The following is a 19,818-nucleotide window of genomic DNA, read 5'->3' on the forward strand; positions in this document are numbered from 1 at the left end:
TTCCCAGGTGGCACAGTGGTTGAGAGTCCGCCTGCCGGTGCAGGGGACACGGGTTCGTGCCCCGGTCCAGGAAGATCCCACATGCTGCGGAGTGGCTGGGCCTGTGAGCCATGGCCACTGTGCCTGCGCGTCCAGAGCCTGTGCTCCGCAACGGGAGAGGCCAAAACAGTAAGAGGCCCGCATACCGCAAAAAAAAAAGTATATGTGAAATATCAGTTTACAAACTTTCCATGTCTAGAATATTCCCATTTTGATTTTGATTTGATATATATTATGTATATAATCTTTCTTAAAATAAAAATGGGAATGTTCTAGACATAGAGATTTGTAAACTGATGTTTTTACTTAATGTATAAGGAACATTGTTCAGCATTACTGAATAGACATCCATGGCATTGTTCACGACCATATGATATTTTATTAGAAGTAACATTATTATTATTATTATTTATTTATTTATTTTTTGGCTGCGTTGGGTCTTCGTTGCCACGCACGTGCTTTCTCTAGTTGTGGGGGGCTACTCTTCGCCACGTTGCGCAGGCTTCTCATTGCCGTGGCTTCTCTTGTTGCAGAGCACGGGCTCTAGGCACACAGGCTCAGTGGTTGTGGCTCACGGGCTCTAGAACACAGGCTCAGTAGTTGTGGCGCACGGGCTTAGTTGCTCCACGGCATGTGGGATCTTCCCGGACCAGGGATCGAGCTCGTGTCCCCTGCATTGGTAGGCGGATTCTTAACCACTGTGTCACCAGGGAAGCCCTAGAAGTAACATTATTAATTTACCTTCAGTTGCTGGACGTGTATCTCACGAAAGTGTTTCCTCATTATTAGCAATACAATGATAAATATACTTGTACATGCATCTGTTTATATTACCTGTTTATTTCCTTAGGATAAAATTCTAGAAGTAGAATTGTTGGCTATACTCTTAAGATTTTTGATTCATATAGACAAATTTCCCTTAAGTAAAGTTCTTTCAATTTACATTCCAACCAGGTGAGTGGCATCATGTTCATTTCTGTATACTCTCAAGAAAGTGGGGTATTCTTTTTTTTTTTTTTTTTTTCAGTACGCGGGCCTCTCACCGTTGTGGCCTCTCCCGTTGCGGAGCACAGGCTCCGGATGTGCAGGCTCAGCGGCCATGGCTCACGGGCCCAGCCGCTCCGCGGCATGTGGGATCTTCCCGGACCGGGGCACAAACCCGTGTCCCCTGCATCGGCAGGCGGACTCTCAACCACTGCGCCACCAGGGAAGCCCAAAGTGGGGTATTCTTAAAATCTCATTTTAAAAGAAAATAAAAGGAAGAACTTGCACAGAAGCAATATATAAGTATAAATGAAGGAAATAAGAACAAGGCAATAGAAATAATGCTCTTTTCCTCAGACATACCCAACTCTGTTCAGATTCCTCTTTTATTTACTTAGGTCATGTTAGGGACATTGTGGTAGAGACAGTCACCAAACCTGTTTTCTTTTCCTCCTGTGCACACAGCTGGACTACATTTCCCAGGAACCCTTTGGGGGAAGTGTGATCATGAGTTCCAGCCAACAGAATGTGGGTGGAAATGATATATGCTGTTTCCAAGCCTGGCCCCTGATCCTCCCAGCTGTTCTCTTCCTTTGTCTGTCTGAGGCAGGGGAACCTGCAGAGGACTCTAAAACCCTGGAAGACGTCAGTCTCAGGAAGGAGGAGCCCAGTTCCCTGAATCGCCTTATGGAAGGCCACTCATCAAATATGTACACAGAACTGTCACATAAGCAATTAATAAATTCTATTGTCTTAACCAGTGAGATTATAGAAAAACTATAAAATTCAAGTATACAAAAGAAAAAAAGTACCCAGAATTCCAAAGACCAGAGATAACTAATTGTTACAGAAATTAGTCTACCCTGACAAATCCAAGCCTGTTGCTGCTTTTAGTCAACCCAAATTGGAATTAGTGGTTAAAAATGAGGGTTTGGTAATGTGTTCTCTTTCACAATCATCTTCCTCCTTCTCGAATACCTGTTATGGAAAATAAAAATCTATTATATATACAGTAATTATGTATAAAAAACTGTTTATGTGTAAGGTATACTATATTCTTCTTTACATTCTTTTCACACTCAAATATTCATGTCAAAGGAGTAAAAAATTAACATAAGTAAATAATATCACTTATCTGATTTTGGATGATGTCAGCCTGTGTCAGAAATGCATACTTAGGGGCTTCCTTGGTGGCGCAGTGGTTGAGAGACCACAGCAGTGGGAGGCCCACGTACCGCAAAAAAAAAAAAAAAAAAGCATACTTAGGTTTCAGGGAGAGACAGCTTTAACTAATCATTCCGTCTGTTCCCCAAATTCCTCAGCTTTGAAGTTAGGAAGGCCATGTGATTAGCTGTGGCCAATGAAATGTGAGCAGAAGCCGCAGGCGGTCCTTCTGGGCAGAGGTAGTGAAAAACCCATCTGAGATTCTCCTCTCTCTCTATCCCTGCTGCAGTGACCAAGGAGCTGTTGTAGCCACAGGATGGCAGAAACTCCATCAACATTGTCCTTGAATAAGATGGCCTCCCCATCTGTAATGGGTATGTAGCAAGAGCAAGAATTAAACCTTTCTTGTGTTAAGCCACTGGGATTTCAGATTAATTGGGTAACTGCAACATTAGCCTATCTTGTCCTGACTTACACAAGGCTCACACATTCTATGTATCTTGTTCATCCTCCACATCAAAAATTCCAAACGTCGTGGAGGCTCAAAGCCACCACTAATCATTCTCAGACTGGTTACATGGGATTTGACTTCCTAGCTATAAAGGTAAAGAATCAGGACTTTAGAGCAGAGACAGGTGAGAGCTCCCTTCTTGTGAGTGCAGGAGTGATATTAATGTGAATAAGAGGCAGATATAGTTTTGGATATTTCCAGGCCTAAAATAACTTATGAAAAAAACGTATATTATGTTTACAGTATGTGAGAACCAATAATGGTATATGGACATATTGCTCTGCTAGGCAAGTACATTGTATCACTTCCTCTCCACCAGTTAATCATGAAAAGCAATGTATGGCAAGGAGTGGAGAAGTTAGTTTACAAAAAGGGAATGTGAGATGAAGCACAGACCCTTTATACTCCTGTATCTAATGGCTTTAAATGAATTCTCCTTAACTCATTGAATGATGCTTTTCTCTTGTATCTGAATTTTTTATAATGAGCGTGTATTTTTTAAAATATATCTTTTAATTTATTTATTTTTATTTCTTATTTATTTTTGGCTGTGTTGGGTCTTTGTTGATGCACGTGGGCTTTCTCTAGTTGCGGCGAGCGGGAGCTACTCTTTACTGCGGCACGTGTGCTTCTCATTGCGGTGGCTTCTCTTGTTGTGGAGCATGGGCTCTAGGCACGCAGGCTTCAGTAGTTGTGGCACGCGGGCTCAGTAGTTGTGACTCGCGGGTTCTAGAGCACAGGCTCAGTAGTTGTGGCTCACGGGAGGCTTAGTTGCTCCGAGTATTCGAACCCGTAGTTCGAATAATAGGAAGTCCCTATTATTTTTATAATTAGAAAAAGGTATTTCTATTTTGGAAAAAAAAAATCACTGTTGGTGAATGAAGAATTAATAATTGTTTCCGGGGCTTCCCTGGTGGTACAGTGGTTAAGAATCCGCCTGCCAATGCAGCAGACACAGGTTCGATCCCTGGCCCGGGAAGATCCCACGTGCCGGAGCAACTAAGCCCGTGCACCACAACTAGTGAGCCTGCGCTCTAGAGCCCATGTGCCACAACTACTGAAGCTCACGCACCTAGAGCCTGCACTCTGCAACAAGAGAAGCCATGACAATGAGAAGCCCGCGCACCACAATGAAGAGTAGCCCCGCTCACTGCAACTAGAGAAAGCCCGCGTGCAGCAACGAAGACCCAATACAGCCAAAAATAAAAACAAATAAATAAATAAATTTATTTTTTAAAAAAAGAATTGTTTCCTCCATTGACCTGGCAAAAACAGTGCTTATCAGCTTCCTTAACTATAATTCAAGGGCTAAGTTCCTTGACTGGCAGATGGAGGTTGTAATTCTAGAAGCAAGCACAGCAGGGAGGCACATCATAGAGGCTCAAATATGGGAGTTGCATATTGAATGACTACCTACCCTGTGCCTACTGATCCATCATCTCTGTCATTCTGGGATTATTTCATTTAGTTTCAAATGATATTCTTAGTACCTTTTGTGGGCTCTGGACTTGCCCATGAATTCACACTTGCCAGGGTCTAGAGATGCAATCATGGAATTGCCCAAAACAGTGAAAAATCTGTGAATTTCTTGTTAAGTAAAACCTCTGTGCATAGACTTTACTTCACCATCATCATTATTCTCCCAGGTAAAACAAGGTAAGCAATTACATTGCCAATTCCCTATCTTTTTACATCTTTGTATTGCCTATTTACTGCATGTAGATAAGTATATCAGAAATTATCTTGTTATAGCTGTAAATAAAATTCTTCTTATCCTATTACCCATTTAGCTCCTTTTTCTGTGGCAAGTTATTTGCTGTCATTTCTTGGTCTATGAACAGCTGAAGGTCACTTTTTAGATAAGAAGTGCAGCCAAAGTATCTCAATTTCCCCATTTTTAAAAAGTTTTGACTCTCAGGAATGTAAGATAGGGTTTCATTTGTGATAATTACCAAATTTCAAGTAAGTGGTAAATGAAAATTGCCTGGTATTGTGTAAGGAGGGGGTTATTTAGAGTCTTTGTGGGAAGCAATTGGTATTTTAAATAAGCCTGTCTGTAGACATCATGTGTCTAAAACTATTTTAAAGGGCTCTATGAAGCTCTATGCCTTTAAATTTATCTTACTATTATAGTCGTTTTACTAGCTAAGGAACTGCAGCCATCTATCTCTGGCTGTCTCTTTCTGACACCCACAGATGTATATACACCCACACACTCACCCACGCAAACCTACACTCTAACTCACATTCAAAACGATTGTCAAAAAATCCCCACTCCTTGTCTAACTAAAGTGTTCCTTTCAAACACATGCTATTTGTTTGATCTATTTCCATGTTATCTGTGAGTCAGCTGAGTCTTGTCCGATCTACCCAGTAGACTAGAGCCTACATGTATGTTTTTTCATATGGATTTGGCAAACCCGATTCATATTCTAGCATATGGAAATCATAAAAGCCTGGTGAGCTATTTTTTTTACTGACAACACTTCTGACACCAAATGTGTGGGGTTTTTCCTCACACCAACCAATTTTCAAACTCTCCAGACACCAACTAGGTGTTCCACAATTCAGTTCTGACACTAGCTACCAGTTAGTGCAGACCCCATAGGTTAAGGACTCATTCCTACAAGACTGCCCCCACTTCAGACAACCATCTCAAGTCCCAGGCCACCTGTACTTCTGATCGACAGGCTATAAATTGGGTGTTCCCATGACCTGCCTCTTCAGGTTCCATAATTTGATAGAACAGCTCACAGAACTCCAAAATAGTTTACTTGCTATTACCAGTTTATTACTTGCTATTACCAGTTTATTACAAATGATGCAACTCAGGAGCAGCCAACTGGCCACTGTTGTGGCCTCTCCTGTTGCGGAGCACAAGCTCCGGACACGCAGGCTCAGCGGCCATAGCTCACGGGCCCAGCCGCTCCGCGGCATGTGGGATCTTCCCGGACTGGGGCATGAACCCGTGTCCCCTGCATCGGCAGGCAGACTCTCAACCACTGTGCCACCAGGGAAGCCCCAATGTTTTATGAATAATTCAATGCTTTAAAACCAAGCAATTCCATTCTAAGAGGCTCAAAACAACAATAATTACCACTGGAAAACATGGGAGATTAAATATGTATACTTCAACTCACACTGGGGGAGGAGAGATATAGAAGGTACTGAGAAACTTGGTGTCCTTCGTGGCCTGTCTTCTACCTCTCAGCCCATTACCAATACATGTACTATCCCACAGAACACTTGAAGGGCCAAGGGTCATCTCTGATCCTCTTGTGGAAGCCTTCCCTAATTTGCTCCAGAGTGACCACTTCACATTTGAATTCATTCTTGCTGGGAGAGATGGAAAAATCTTAGGGGCAACTATAAGAATAAGAAAAATAAACTTATATTGAGAGTCGGTCACTACTAATTCTTTCACTCAGCAAATATTTACTGACCACCTGCTATGTGCTAGAACTATAAAGTTTCTGTGACATGTTAGGCACTATGTAGGCACAGGAAAGAAGTAAGTTTAAAAAAAGACAAAAATGCCTGCCCTTGCAGAAATTATATCCATTGGGAAGATAGACAATAAAAATGAATAAGTATGATATATGTTAGGTTAGATGGTGATAAATGCTATGGAGAAAACTAGGGTAGAAAAGGTCATTTCTCTGACTCCCCAATGTGTAATTGGAATAGATGTATTTGGTGACTTCCAGAACTTCCACACTGATCACTTGTACTGTGGGATAAAAGCTATATTAGTGGGGAAGACCAAGTGGAATATCTGAAACATTTGCTCCCTTACCAAGATAGTAAATTAAAAATAATATCACATCTTGGGGGAAATGGCACAGATTAGTGCTACCCTTTAAGACCTAAAGAATGTAGGGTGATAATGCTCATTTATCCCCATTTAATTCCCCAGTCTTGCCCTGACAAAAATGTCTGATCCTGGGGAATACGAAACTCAACCAAAGTTGCCCTAATTGCAGTTGCTATGCCGGATGTATCAATAATATCTCTGCTGGAACACATTAATATGGCCTCAGGTACCTTATGTTGATTAGCAGATGCCTTCATTTCCATTCCTATCAAGGAGAGGGAACAGATGCGTGTGAATAACACAGACACTTACAGTCTTGACCAGGGTTAATTCTGTTGCCTTTGGTCATGATTAAGCCCTAAGGAACCTGGACTGCCTGGACATTCTGCATATCATCACAGTGATCCACTATATTGGTGATATCATGTGTGGTGATTTTCAAGTGTGCCCACAAATCCTTTGGTATTTCTTCCTTCAAGAGGTGGAGCTTAATTTCTCTCCCCTTGAGTGTGGATTGGACTGAGTGACTTGCTTCTAACAAATTGAGTAGTGCAGAAGTGATGATGTGTGACTTCTGAGACATTACAGCTTCATTCCTTGCTCTCTCTTGGGTCACTTGCTATTAGGGAAGTCAGGTACCATGTGATAAGGACACTGAAGTAGCTCTACAGAGAGGTTCATGTGGAAAGGAACTGAGGCCTCCTGCCAAAAGCCATTTAAGCCATCATAAAAGCAGATCCTCTAGCCCAGTCAAGCCTTCAGATGACTGCAGCCTTGGACAGCATCTTGCCTGTCCTCATGGGAGACCCTGAGCCAGGGTCACTCAGGTATACAACTCCTGAATTCCTGACCTACAAAAACTGTGAGATAATAAACATTTACTGTTTTAAGCTGCTATGTAATTTCAAAGAGAGCAGCAGATAACTACTACATCAGGTTAATCAGAGCAGGTGATTAAGCAGTGTCAAGAATGTTAGAGGCCTTGGCAAGAAACATGTGCTCTAGAGGGTAAAAGATATATCCTAAGAAGATTCAGAGGTTCTCCACCTCACTGTCTAGTGGAATGGGACATGCCAGGTGTCCCAGCACTAAGAAGAAGCATAGTGACCAGTGGGCTTTTGGGGTTCTGGAGTCAGCATATTCAACTCTTGGAAATATTGCATTTAACCATTTCCTGGGTGACATGGAAGTCTGCCAGCTTTGAGTGGGGTCCAGAGGAAAAGCTCTGAAGAAGTCTCAGACTATGGCACAAGGAGCACTGCTACTTGGGCCATACTGCCTAGCAGACCTATTAGAGGTATCTGTGGTGGGAGAAGAAATTTTGTGGCGCTTTCAGCAAGCCCTAATAAGAGAATCACCATGTAAACTGTAGAGTTCTGGAACAATGTCATGCCATCTACAGCAGCGACCATTCAAAAAATAGTCCCTGATGTGCTGCTGTGCCCTGGTAGAGACAGAGTACCTGATCTTGGAATATCCAGTAACCATGCAGCCAGAACTATTAATTGTAAGGTGTGTTCTGTCAGATCCACTAAGTCATAGTCATGTGAGCCCCAGCAGAAGTCCAGTAAGACAGAAGTGATATATCTAGGATTGGTCCTGAGCAGGGCCAGACGACAAGTAAGCTGCATAAGTAGATGGCTCAGATTCCTGTGTCACCCACTACTACGGCATTGTTGCCCCTTCCTCAGTTTACACATATGGTTGTTTCGGGGGGCAGGCAGGAAGATTCCCTTATGACCAGCTCTTGGAAGAGAAAAAACCTGTGCTTGGTACACAGATGGGTCAGCTTCATATGTGGTAAAGTCAGAAATGGACTGTTACACTATAACCCCATTCAAACATGGCCCTAGAAGACAGTAGTGAAAGGAAACTCTTTCAATAGGAAGAGATTTGTGGTACACCTAGTCATCTACTTTGTGTAGAAAGAAAAGTAGTCTGAAAAAATATATATGGGACTCATATCAGTGATGAATAGTGTGGCTGCTTGCTTCAGAGTTTGGAAGGAGAAAGGTTAGAAAATTGAGAAGCAGATCTAGGGAAGAGGTATGTGGATGGACCTGTAGGAGTCCATTTCTCCAGCTTCTGGAAGTATTAAAGGACTCCCATCTAGAAGATATTTTTAAAAACCTTCACATCTCAATTATAAGGAAAGAATCCAATTTTTAAATGGATTTGAACAGGCACTATCAAAGAGTATACATGAATGACAAGCACATGAAAAGATGTTTAACATCATTAGTCACTAGGGAAATGCAAGTTAAAACCAAAATTTAAAACACTATTTCACAGTTATGAGGATAGCTGAAATTAAAAGACTCAGCACACTGTACACTTAAAACTAATACAATGTTGTTTATCAATTATATCAATTTTTAAAAAAAATTTTAAAGATTGAGTGCATCAAGTGTTTGTGAAGATACAGAGGAACTGGAACTCTCATACACTTCTGATGAGAATGTAAAATACTTTGGAAAATAATGTGGCCATTTCTTTCAAAATTAAACCATTACCTACTATATATAATCCAGCTATTTCACCTTTAGTTATCTACCCAAGAGAAAAGGAAACATATGTCTACATAAAGACCCATGTATATAGTGATTTCATAGAAGTTTTATTTGTAGCAGCCCAAAACTGGAAACAACCCAAATGTCCATTAATGGGTAAATAAATAAACAAATTTGGTATACAGATACAATGGAATGTTACTCAGCAGTGAAAATAAATGAACTCTAGAGTCATACAGCAACATGTATGAATCTCAAATAAATTATGCTGAGTGAAAGTGGCCAGATTAAAAAAGAGAACATACTGTATGATTTATTTATCTAAAATTCTAGAAAATGTAAGTTAACCTACAGTGACAGAAAGCAGATTAGTAGTTGCCAAGGTGGTGGGTGAGAGGGAAGGAAGAGGGTATTACAAAGGGACGTAAGGAGTCTTTTGGGAATATGCTCATTAATTTACCAAATTGTACACTTGAAATATGTATAGTTATTGTATGTCATTATGCTTCAATTAAGCTGTTAAAAGAAAAAAAGATTACATCTCATGTCAATGATATCCAGTACCTCACCCTTGGTATGATCAAAGACCATGATCTGGGAATGCCATTCCCACTATAAGTCACAGGGAAGTGACCTAAGTCAAGCCAGGGAGCTTAGATTCCCTGGAGTCAGTCAGGTCAGTGTTGCAGATTGTTGAGAGTTTTAAGTCAAGAGATAAGCAGATGGTATTCACTCATTCATCTAAAAAAGTTGTGTGTGTGTGTGTGTGTAAAATCTGTGTGGGGCCAGGCATTATGCTAGGATATGGAGACACAGAGCTGAATCAGATATAAATCCTATCCTTAAGGAAGTCAAGGTTATGAACCAGGTAAATGGAGCTTCTTAAGTTTGAGACCATCCAGAAGTATGTGAGGGTCTGATAGGATGAGCTGTGAGCGTGGAAGTGTCAGACTGAAATTAGGCAGAACTAGGGTTGGGCACCGAGGTAGAGCTACATTGATCCAAGGGGATCTCTAAGGATCCAGTTTCTGGCCTTTTGACATCTAATCTTGAGCCACTCAGCAAGGGTTGTGGGCAGGGACAGACTCCCTGACGAGGAGTGGGTAGCGTAGGTGCCCCCAGATATGTCTATACAATGATCCAAAGAATGAAAGTGCACATGTATGGTAATGGTCAAAGTGAAGAATACTAAAGAAACTGGCTGGCCTAGAGTAGATAGTTCATAGTAGAGAAGAGAGAAAAATAATGCTCCAGGAAACAGTTTGGGGATTGGAGGAGTAGACTCAAATTGGAATCGAAGGGGCTCTTAAAATCCAGTCTGAACAAGTGGAGCTCAGTGGGTACCAGACAGGGATTAGCACAATGGAGAGCAGAGAAGCAGTCTTCCTCAGGGTAGTTAGGGTTGTAGCCAGATCAAAGGATGAATGGGAAGACTTTCTTGTGGCTATGAACTCAGAAAGAATAGCCAAGGACTCACAGCCAATCAGAGGAATACATTAAAAAGAGTCAGGGCCACTGTTTAACCAAATGATAGGGGGAGGAGCCAGTCCTTGCTCATTAGGCAGGGCATGCATAGATGACCTTTGAGGAAGGAAGTCAAGGGGCTTTTGACAAGGAGCCTAGGAGAAGGTATTCAGATCAGGGCAGAAATAGGTGCCTGTGGGGTACTGATGGGAGATGCTCAGGTGTGGCGGGGGAGGCCAAACTAAGAGGGATAAAAGCCAAAGATTACAGCCAATTTTTAAAAAGAAGTTAGGATACACAGGGACTAGAGTGGAGTAAGTGGCCCTGTGAATCTGGGTTGGCCATGCAACTTGATTTGGTCAATGGACATTAGCAAATATGACATATGCAGAGGCTTAAAAAGTGCTGGGCATTGGGACTTAGCATTTTGCTGATGTTGGGAGCACTGTCAACTACCATCATATAAATGATCTTGAGCTAGTCTGTTGGATGATGATAGACATGTGGCCCAGTTACACCCATCGCTCCAGCCAACGACCAGCCAACCACCAGGTGTGTTCATGGGACCATTGACTGTCAGCTGATCACAGATGCATGACTAAGCCCTGCTGAGGGCAGGAGAGCTGCGCAGCTGAGTCCATCCCAAGTTGGCAACCCAAAGAATTGTGAGCAAATAATTGACTGCTGTTTTAAGCCACTAAGTTTTGAGGAAATTTGCTGTGTAGCAAATGCTGACTGGTACATTCTACTCTGTATCCCTTTGACTTCATTCCAAGGGAGGTCTGTGCTAAGCATACCCTGCCTGTCTCTGACTGGCTCTGCAAATATTCAGGGAGAGGTCAGTGGTATCTTGGGGATAGAGAAAGATGACATGGGATGGGGACAGTGTGACATAAGGAGAGGATGACATGGGGGTAGAGCCAGTGTGACATGAGGGCAAGGGTCCTCACATGATAAGGGTCAGTGTGACATGGGGGAAGGCTCAGTGTGTTAGGTGAGGGGGTCTGTACCTCATAGAAGAGGGAGTTTATTTTTAAGCTGAGGGCTAGTAAATGTCACACAGAGAGGTAGAGATCAGCCACACTGAGTGAGGACAGGTGAGTAAACCTAAGGGAACCAGGGGGCTGAAGTATTACTAGAGACAGTAGACTAGGGCAGACAGGATTGGTCAGTTGAGATTTCTCTTTGCTAATAAAGGAGAACAAAGTTCTTGATTTATAGTACATCCCCCTGGGGGTCAGGCATCTCACCCTGGATAAATTTCCCAGACTGCAGTGGGAAGGCAGACCCTCTAGAGAGATAGGGACTGTTTTTCCGCCCTCTGAAGTCATCCTCCCTTAGTTCAGAGCCACTTGCTCCCTTGAACCTCCCCACCCCTTTTTGTAATTTCTCCCCTTGCAAAGCTTCCAGAGCATCACGATGGTTGGTAGTTCACTCCCTTCCCAGGTCTTCTCGCTGGAAGAGGGTGTGGAGACAGCAGACATGAACAGCCTCCTCACTACTCTGACAGTGACTCGTGAGTGCAGGTTCCGATTTTGGCTTAAAATTTTGAAAAGGTCATATTGGAAGAAAGTGTAGGATCTCTTCACCCCTAGATAACAGGGGTGAAGAGATCATCAGAAAGATAAGAATTCAGGACCCCAGGGATTGGTAGTTTCCTAGCACATTCAGAGATAACTAGAGTCCACTGATTTTTCCCCTGGCTCCACCAGCACAAGAGAAGATTTAGACCAAGATGAAACTTTACACAAATAGATGGTGGATATTGGCAAAAAGTGTGATTTTGCTGTATAGCTGGGAAGGAAGCTTGAAGAAAAGAAGGAAGAATCAAAAGGAAGAAAGGAAGGGAGAGGAGGAGTGAGTAAGAAGGAGGACACAAATACAGAGGGAAGTCCAAGGAGAAATTAACAAAAGGATTCTAAAATAGTTTAATAGTACTTTAAATACCAAAAACACATTGACCATTTCAAAGCACTTCCACATAAAACATCTCAGATGTCCATGCTCTGGAACGTCTGCCCCTGTCTCTAAGATTCTGCCTTCTTTCCCCATCTGACAGCAGTAACAGCAACAACCATAACACCAACACCAGAGCAAGCAAAATCAGTCAGGCAATTCAGCCAGGCGAACAGCAAAGTTGTATCAACTTTTCTGGTTTTCCTGAACTCAGAAAATGAGGCTTGTTTGGGGACCCCGATCCACAAACAATGGGTTCTCACTGCAGCGCACTGCTTCTTACCATGAGTGGTGGGGGTCCTGGAGGGAGAGGTGTTCCCCCTTAGTCACTGGGATTGCTCAGCCCTGAAGATACTTGCCCAGGGGACTCTCAAGCCTAAGAAGTGGTTGGAAGGAGGAAGGAAATAGTTCTAGGTGGTTATGAGTTAGATTTCTGGGTAGGATGATGTAGACGGAGGGGATTGGGGAAGCTGAGGACCAGGGAATGAACCAATAGGGAAGAAAAGACTATATGCAATGTGGTACAGATCAAAGAATTATAGAACAGCAATGGAAATTGTCATTTGCCAGGCAAGGAGATGGGGGTCTTGGCAAGTTTAGGAAGGAACTTGTGTAAAGTCACAAAGCAAGTTAGGGCGAGAAAGGATGCAAGTTGAACAATAGAATAATATCTATTTCCTCTACTAATCCTTCATGGCCTGTTCTAGATTTCTTGAGATAGAGATTGCTACTTTAAAAGGGAGTTTCCAAAACAAGATGAAGAACCTAAGACCCATGCTTGTTATCCAACATCCAAGTTTCACCTGGGATTCTGCTGAGCCTGACATCATGCTCATCAAGCTGACAGATCCCGTAAAGCTCAATGATCAGGTGAAGCTGGTGGCTCTGCCCCGTACCACGACTGACAGAAGACTGAACAATTGCACAGTCTTTGGCTGGGGCTGGTCATGGAAGAATTCCAGTGAGTGACCCTCAAGACAGACGCTTAGTGCTCCTTGAATGTCTGCTCAGTGAGGATTATCAGATAATTGTTACTATAGATCAAGAAAGCTGTTAGGGTCCTGAGAACTTATATATCTTAACTTCTAATTTTATTCGTGTGGAAATTGAGGCCCAAATTGGTGATAAGGTATACCTAGGGGTAACATGACTATTTATGGCTGGAGGTCTCTAGAATCCAGTATTCTTGACTCATTTACCACTCAGATGTGGGTGAAGGGGTGTATGGGTGAGGAAGGGGTTGGAGGGTCACCCTGCTGGCTGAATGTGGCTCATTCATTAGAAACTTACAGACATGCATTTACAAGTAAAAGCATGCACAGTTACAAGCCCAAGGCATGTAGTTTACAACACTGGAACCAAATGTTGGTGTTCTCATTTTGTCTCTTTTCTTCTTCTCTGGTTCCTTTTCATTTTGGTTTTTTCTTTCATTGAATGATAGAGAGGTCAATTACAGGTAAGAGGGAGGGAAGGAGAGAAGAAAGGGAGATGGATATGTGAAGGATCAAAGGAAAACAAAGTCCCTCTCTCTCTCTCCCCTCCCCCCCGCCCCGTGTATGTGCATGTGCTCAGATGTAAAACCTGATGTCGAGATAAACCAGACTGTCTTTTGCTTCCCTAATGAATATTGCCAAGATTCCCCTATAGGAAAAATGCCTTTTAAAATCACAGAGAACATGTTCTGTGCAGGATCATCTCTGGAGAGCACACACTCATGTAAGGTAACTCTTTTCCATTGGCCCCTCTTAAGTTTGCTCTGGGACACTGTTTTTGGGTCCACATATCTCCCTCAACCCAATCCAATTTCCTGTCTACATCCAAGAAGAGATCAAGGTAATTGCAGTCCAGGAAGGAATGTGTCCTCCTTCCAATCATGAATGAACTTAGATGTCAAGGTGGAAACAGCTGAGTGTTCTCATTTCTCCATGGCTTCCTCTGATGTAGCCTAGGGTGAGTGATGGGATGGGCCCAAGATGGCCACCAGATATTTCTTCCAACCTTTATCACCTAAATCTTTCTGTTCTGGGCTCCTCAGATGGGGACTTGGTACTAGGTCATCTTTGTTCTGGCTACTCTTCCTGACCCATCTTTCCTCTTTCTAACAGGAAGTAGCTGCTGCCCCAATTCTGTGCCAGTATCAGCTCCAAGGGATCTTATCCTGGTCAGAAGGGTATATTCTGAGAGGTGATGTTGGCCACTACACCAAGGTTTCTCACTATACAGACTGGATCCTCAAAGTCATCAACACCTACTGAGCTCTCTCTATTCCCTCTCCCAGCAACCTCAGAATTGGGTCTACCATCCTTGACCCTTTGTTCCCTCTAGCCTCAAAACAAGATGGGAATAGACTCTGGCTATAAGAAGTTTTCTGTTCCTTCTTTTCTCTTGACTGTTCTTCTCCTTTCTCAGTCCCAGCCTGAATGATCATCAAAGGATTTGAGCTGAATAATGTTCTGATAAATGCGATGACTTCTCACCACTCCTTTCCTCTCTTCCTACTTTCTACTTACCTGCTGTGTTTTCCTCAGACTTTTCTGGAGCTGTTCTCCCCACCACAACCCTCCAGAGGACATATGGGCCTTAGGAATGTGACAGTGAGATTGTGAGCACCTGTAGGGTGACTCCTTTGTCTGACATCACTTAGTGTTGAGTCAGGCTTCAGCCTGTGCTCTCTCACTCTATCATATCTAATAAGGTGGTAGCAAATTCTGGGATGTTAAATAGGCTGCTGGCAATATTGTTCTTAGAAATGGAGGCTAGAATTTTATGGCAATGAGAATTATAAAGGCTTCAAAAGGATTAGGAGATGAAGCATAAGGGGCTGAGGGAGGAGTTAAATGGGTAAGACCACCAATAGGAAAAGATGAATAATCTCCTGAGAGATCTTTCCTAATGTAAGCACAGAAAAATCTAAGATAGATGGCTAGAAAGCGAATAGTAGAAACAACAAGGAAATACTGAAACCTACGTGGTTATAACTGTGTTCCTGTGTGTGCATGTGTGCATGAATGTGCATATGTACATATGCATGTGTAGATTAGAGGGGGTGTGCACAGAATGATCTCACTGAACTAAAATCTTTCCTATACCAATTGCCAGTTCAGCTGATTTTCTTCAAACTCTGCTTTCACCTGCTCTTATCCTAACTTTATAAATTATTAAATTTTTAAAAAACTAAAATATGTCCTATACTGTCATTATAACAATTTGTTCTGGAAATGTTTAAGACAAGAAGTTGCAAAAATTATTACAAGAGAGTTTCTGTGTACCTAATATTGCCCCAATGATAGTATCTCCTATAACCACAGTAACAGGTCAAAACCAGGAAATTCACAGTGGTATTGTACAATGCTATTCACTCAGATACAGACCTTATTTGGATTTTGCCAGTCTTTCTTTATATACACTCTTTTTAGGGGCTAAATTTGAAATCTTACCACGATTGTGGATTCCTGTAACCATCACCACAATCAGAATCCAGAACTGTTCCATCACAAGAAAGAAAGTTCTTTGTGTTACACACTTAAATAATCACACCCTCTTCCAATCCTAATGCTTTGCAACCACTGATCTATTCTCCAATCACTATAATTTTGTCACTTTGAGAGTGTTATACAATATGTAATCCCTATGACTCCACTGCTCTTTTTTTCATTCGTGGTGTTCCAAGTGTCCTTTCCTTATCATTTCCTTTCTGTCTGAAGAATTTCATTTAGCCATTCTTGTAGAACAGGTCTGCTGGTGACAGATTCTCTTAGTGTTTCTTCACCTTCCTTCCTGAAAGATATATTTTACTGGATAAAGAATTCTGGATTGACAATGCTTTTATTTCAGGACTTGAAAAATCTTTGCCTCTTCCTTCTGTCCTTCAAGTTTCTGAGGAGAAATCTGCTGCTGTTTGAATCATTGTTCCTCAGTCGGTAATGCATTGTTTCTCTCTGGCTATGGTTGCTTACAAAAGCTTTTCTTTGTCCTTCATTTTCAGAAGTTTGATTATGATGTATCTGGGTGTGAATCCCTTAAAATTTATTCTATTTGGGGTACACTCAATTTCTCAAATCTTGAGGTTTATATCTTTTACTGAATTTGAGCCATCATTTCTTCAAATGTTTTTCTGCTCAGTGTTCTTTTCCTTCTTCTGAAACTGATAACATGAATGTTAGATCTTCTGTTACTACCCCACAGGTCCCCAGGGATCTATTCATGTTTTTATAAATCTCTTTTCTTTCTGTTGTTTGTATTGATAATTTCTATTGCTCTATCTTTAAGTTCACTTGATTCTTCTGGCATCCCATTTCGCTATTGAGCCATTGTTTTAATTATGTTTTTTATTTTTTATACTTTATGATGCTTTCACATCTTGGGGGCCATGCCAAGCAGAGAGAGACTGGCCCTCCGAGAACTAACTAATTCCTTGAGATAGCAAATGACTCCCCTACCTTGTGCTTTTTATAAGCAAGCCAACCAATCCAGAGCCCATACACCCAACAACCTCTTTTACCTAACATTCACACATCAAGCCAATCTTTCCCCTGCCCTAAATCAATCCCGGGGCCAAGTACTGGACAAGTAGAGACCACCACTGTAACCCTGAGCCCCCTGAAGTCATTAAAACTATCCAATCCTAAGGTTGCTCAAACTTGCCTACCCATTCCTTCTTTTGGAAGCTAAAATGGCTTCTGCCCATGCTTTCCCCTCACACCTCCTGCCTCCTACCTGACCCTGGCACTTCTTCATCTATCCCTGCATGGCACAGCATGCCCCTTAAATAAACTCTTCCTTCAGTAGCATTGACCTCTCAGTGTCCTCACTCAGTTTCCTCTATAAATTAAATCCTGGGTACTATCAAAACACCCACCAATGAGTTTTTATTTCAGTTTTTATATTTTTAAGTTCTAAAATTCCCATTTGGTTCTTCTTTATATATTCTATAAATATTTTCTAAGATTTTCTGTGTTTTTCATTTGATTCAAGAGTATTTGTAATTGCTTATTACAACCTTTTTGTAATAGCTGCTTTAAAATCCCTGTCTGATAATTCTGACGTCTGTTGTCATCTTGGTGTTGGTAACTCTTGATTGTCTTTTCTTATTTGAGTGAAAATTTTCTGGATATAGTGAGTAATTTTGGACTATATCATGAACATTTTATATTATAAGACTCTGGTTCTTATTTACATTTCCTAATTTAGTATGTAGTTAAGCTGCTTATATCCAGAATGTATATCCTGGCCTGCTTTTGTGGGCTGTGGTTCAAATTTGGTTTATTAAGCCTCTACAGAGCTATTCCACATTCTAATCCTCAGAACCTATGAATATGTTACCTTACATGGTAAAAGAGACTTTCCAAATGTGATTAAATTAAGGATCTTGATTATACCGGATTATCCAGGTGGGCCCAATGTCACCACAAGCGTCTTTATAAGAGGAAGACAAAAGGGTCAAAAAAGGGAGGGGGGATGTGATCACCGTAGTAGGGGTTGGAGTGATATACTTTAAAGATGGAGGAAGGGGGCTCTCCTGGTGGCGCAGTGGTTAAGAATCCACCTGCCAATGCAGGGGACACAGGTTCGAGCCCTGGTCTGGGAAGATCCCACATGCTGTGGAACAACTAAGCCCATGCACCACAACTACTGAGCCTGTGCTCTAGAGCCTGTGAGCCACTACTAGTGAGCCCGTGTGCCACAACTACTGAAGCCCACATGCCTAGAGCCTGTGCTCTGCAACAAGAGAAGCCACCACAATGAAGAATAGCCCCCTCTCGTGGCAACTAGAGAAAGCCCGTGCACAGCAATGAAGACCCAACACAACCAAAAAGAAATAAATTTATCAAAAAGAAAAAAAAAAAATATGGAGGAAGGGACAATGAGCCAAAGCATGTAGGAAACTTTTAAAGGCTGGGGAAAAAACCAAGGAAACAGACTCTCCCCACAGCCTCCAGATAGAATACAGCTCTGTGGACACCTTGGTTTTAGCCTTGGTTTTAGATCCATTTGGCTTTCTGATCTCCAAAACTATAAGATAATACATTTGTGTTGTTTTAAACTACCAAGATTGTGGTGATTTGTTATAGCAGCAACAGGAAACTAATACAGCAGTGGAAGTCAGAGTTCTGCCACCCAGCTCCACTACTGCAGCACCACTGGGGTGAAGGAGGGCGTGTCTTTTTCATAGTGTTTGTCTCAAGAATGGCAAGTTACCAATAACTTAGTGGTTTAAAAGAACACAAATTTATTATCTCTTAGTTTCCCTGAGTCAAGAGTCCCGTAGCTCAGGATCTCATAAGGCTAAAACCAAGATGTGGACAAGCTATATCTCCACCTGGAAGTTCAATTACGGAAAGACCCGCTTCCAACTCCTTCACGTTGCTGGCAGAATTAATTTCCTTGTAATTCAATTAATTACATTGCAGTTGTAAGACTGAGGTCCCCATGTCTTGCTAGCTGTCAGCTGGGGACCATCCTGAGCTCCTAGAGGCCACTCTCAGGTCCTTGCCATGTGGACCCCTGCATCTTAGCAAAAGAAAACCTCCTTCATGTTGAATCCCTCTCATGTTTTGAATCTCTCTGACTTCTCTTCTCAAAAAAATTCTTGACTTTTAAAAGACTCGTGTGTAAGACCAGGACCACCTGGATAATCTCCATATCTTAAGATCAACTATACCGTATAACATAGACTAATCACAGAGGTAAAGTCCATCAAATTCCCAGTTCCAGGTCAGGGCATCACTGGCAGGAAATTTGCGGGGGGATGGCTTAGAATTCTGCCTACCACATACAGCTAAAAGGTTTCTGTTTTCTGATTTCTGATTTCTGCTAAAAGGCTGCCCCTTTCCTGGTCCTTTGGCTGGAGAGGGCAGAATTTTCTTGGGGATGTTTTTGTCCTTTCCCACTAGTATTTCCAGATTGCAAACTTTTCTAACACACAGGCTTGGATATATAGAGGGCAAGAAAAATACTCAGGAAACCTATTCCTCAGGTCTCACATTTTCTAGCTAATTCATCTTCTTTTCTCCACTTTTCAGATCTTCTGGTAAGTGATGTGTGTTTTGTTCAGGGTTTGTTTGCTGGTTTTCTTTTGTTGTTGTTGTTGAAGTGTAGTTAATTTACAATGTTGTGTCAGTTTCAAGTGTACAGCAAAGTCATTCAGTTTTACATACACACACACCCATAAATATATACATATATATGTATTCTTTTTCGGATTCTTTTCCACTGTAGGTCATTACAAGATATTGAGTATAGTTCCCTGTATACAGTAGGTCCTATTGTTTACCTATTTTATATATAGTAGTGTGTATATGTTAATCCCAAACTCTTAACTTATCTTTCTCCCTGTTCAGGGTTTTTTGTTATTATTATTGTTGTTATTAGCAGGA

At 41.8% G+C, this 19,818-nt stretch overlaps 1 long non-coding RNA gene across 1 annotated transcript in view; it reads left to right on the plus strand.

Annotated features, from left to right (window-relative positions):
* Positions 1–2,285: 2,285 nt before the first annotated feature.
* The window catches only part of LOC114896774, a 115,119-nt gene continuing 97,586 nt past the window's right edge, over positions 2,286–19,818 (plus strand). The window contains exon 1 of the long non-coding RNA XR_003793918.1: positions 2,286–2,561. This is a non-coding gene — a long non-coding RNA (uncharacterized LOC114896774). The remainder of the gene's footprint in view (positions 2,562–19,818) is intronic.

The sequence above is a fragment of the Monodon monoceros genome, unplaced genomic scaffold (genome assembly GCF_005190385.1).
Source record: "Monodon monoceros isolate NGI ecotype Baffin Bay Population unplaced genomic scaffold, NGI_Narwhal_1 Super_Scaffold_16, whole genome shotgun sequence".
In the NCBI taxonomy this organism is placed as follows: Eukaryota; Metazoa; Chordata; class Mammalia; order Artiodactyla; family Monodontidae; genus Monodon; species Monodon monoceros.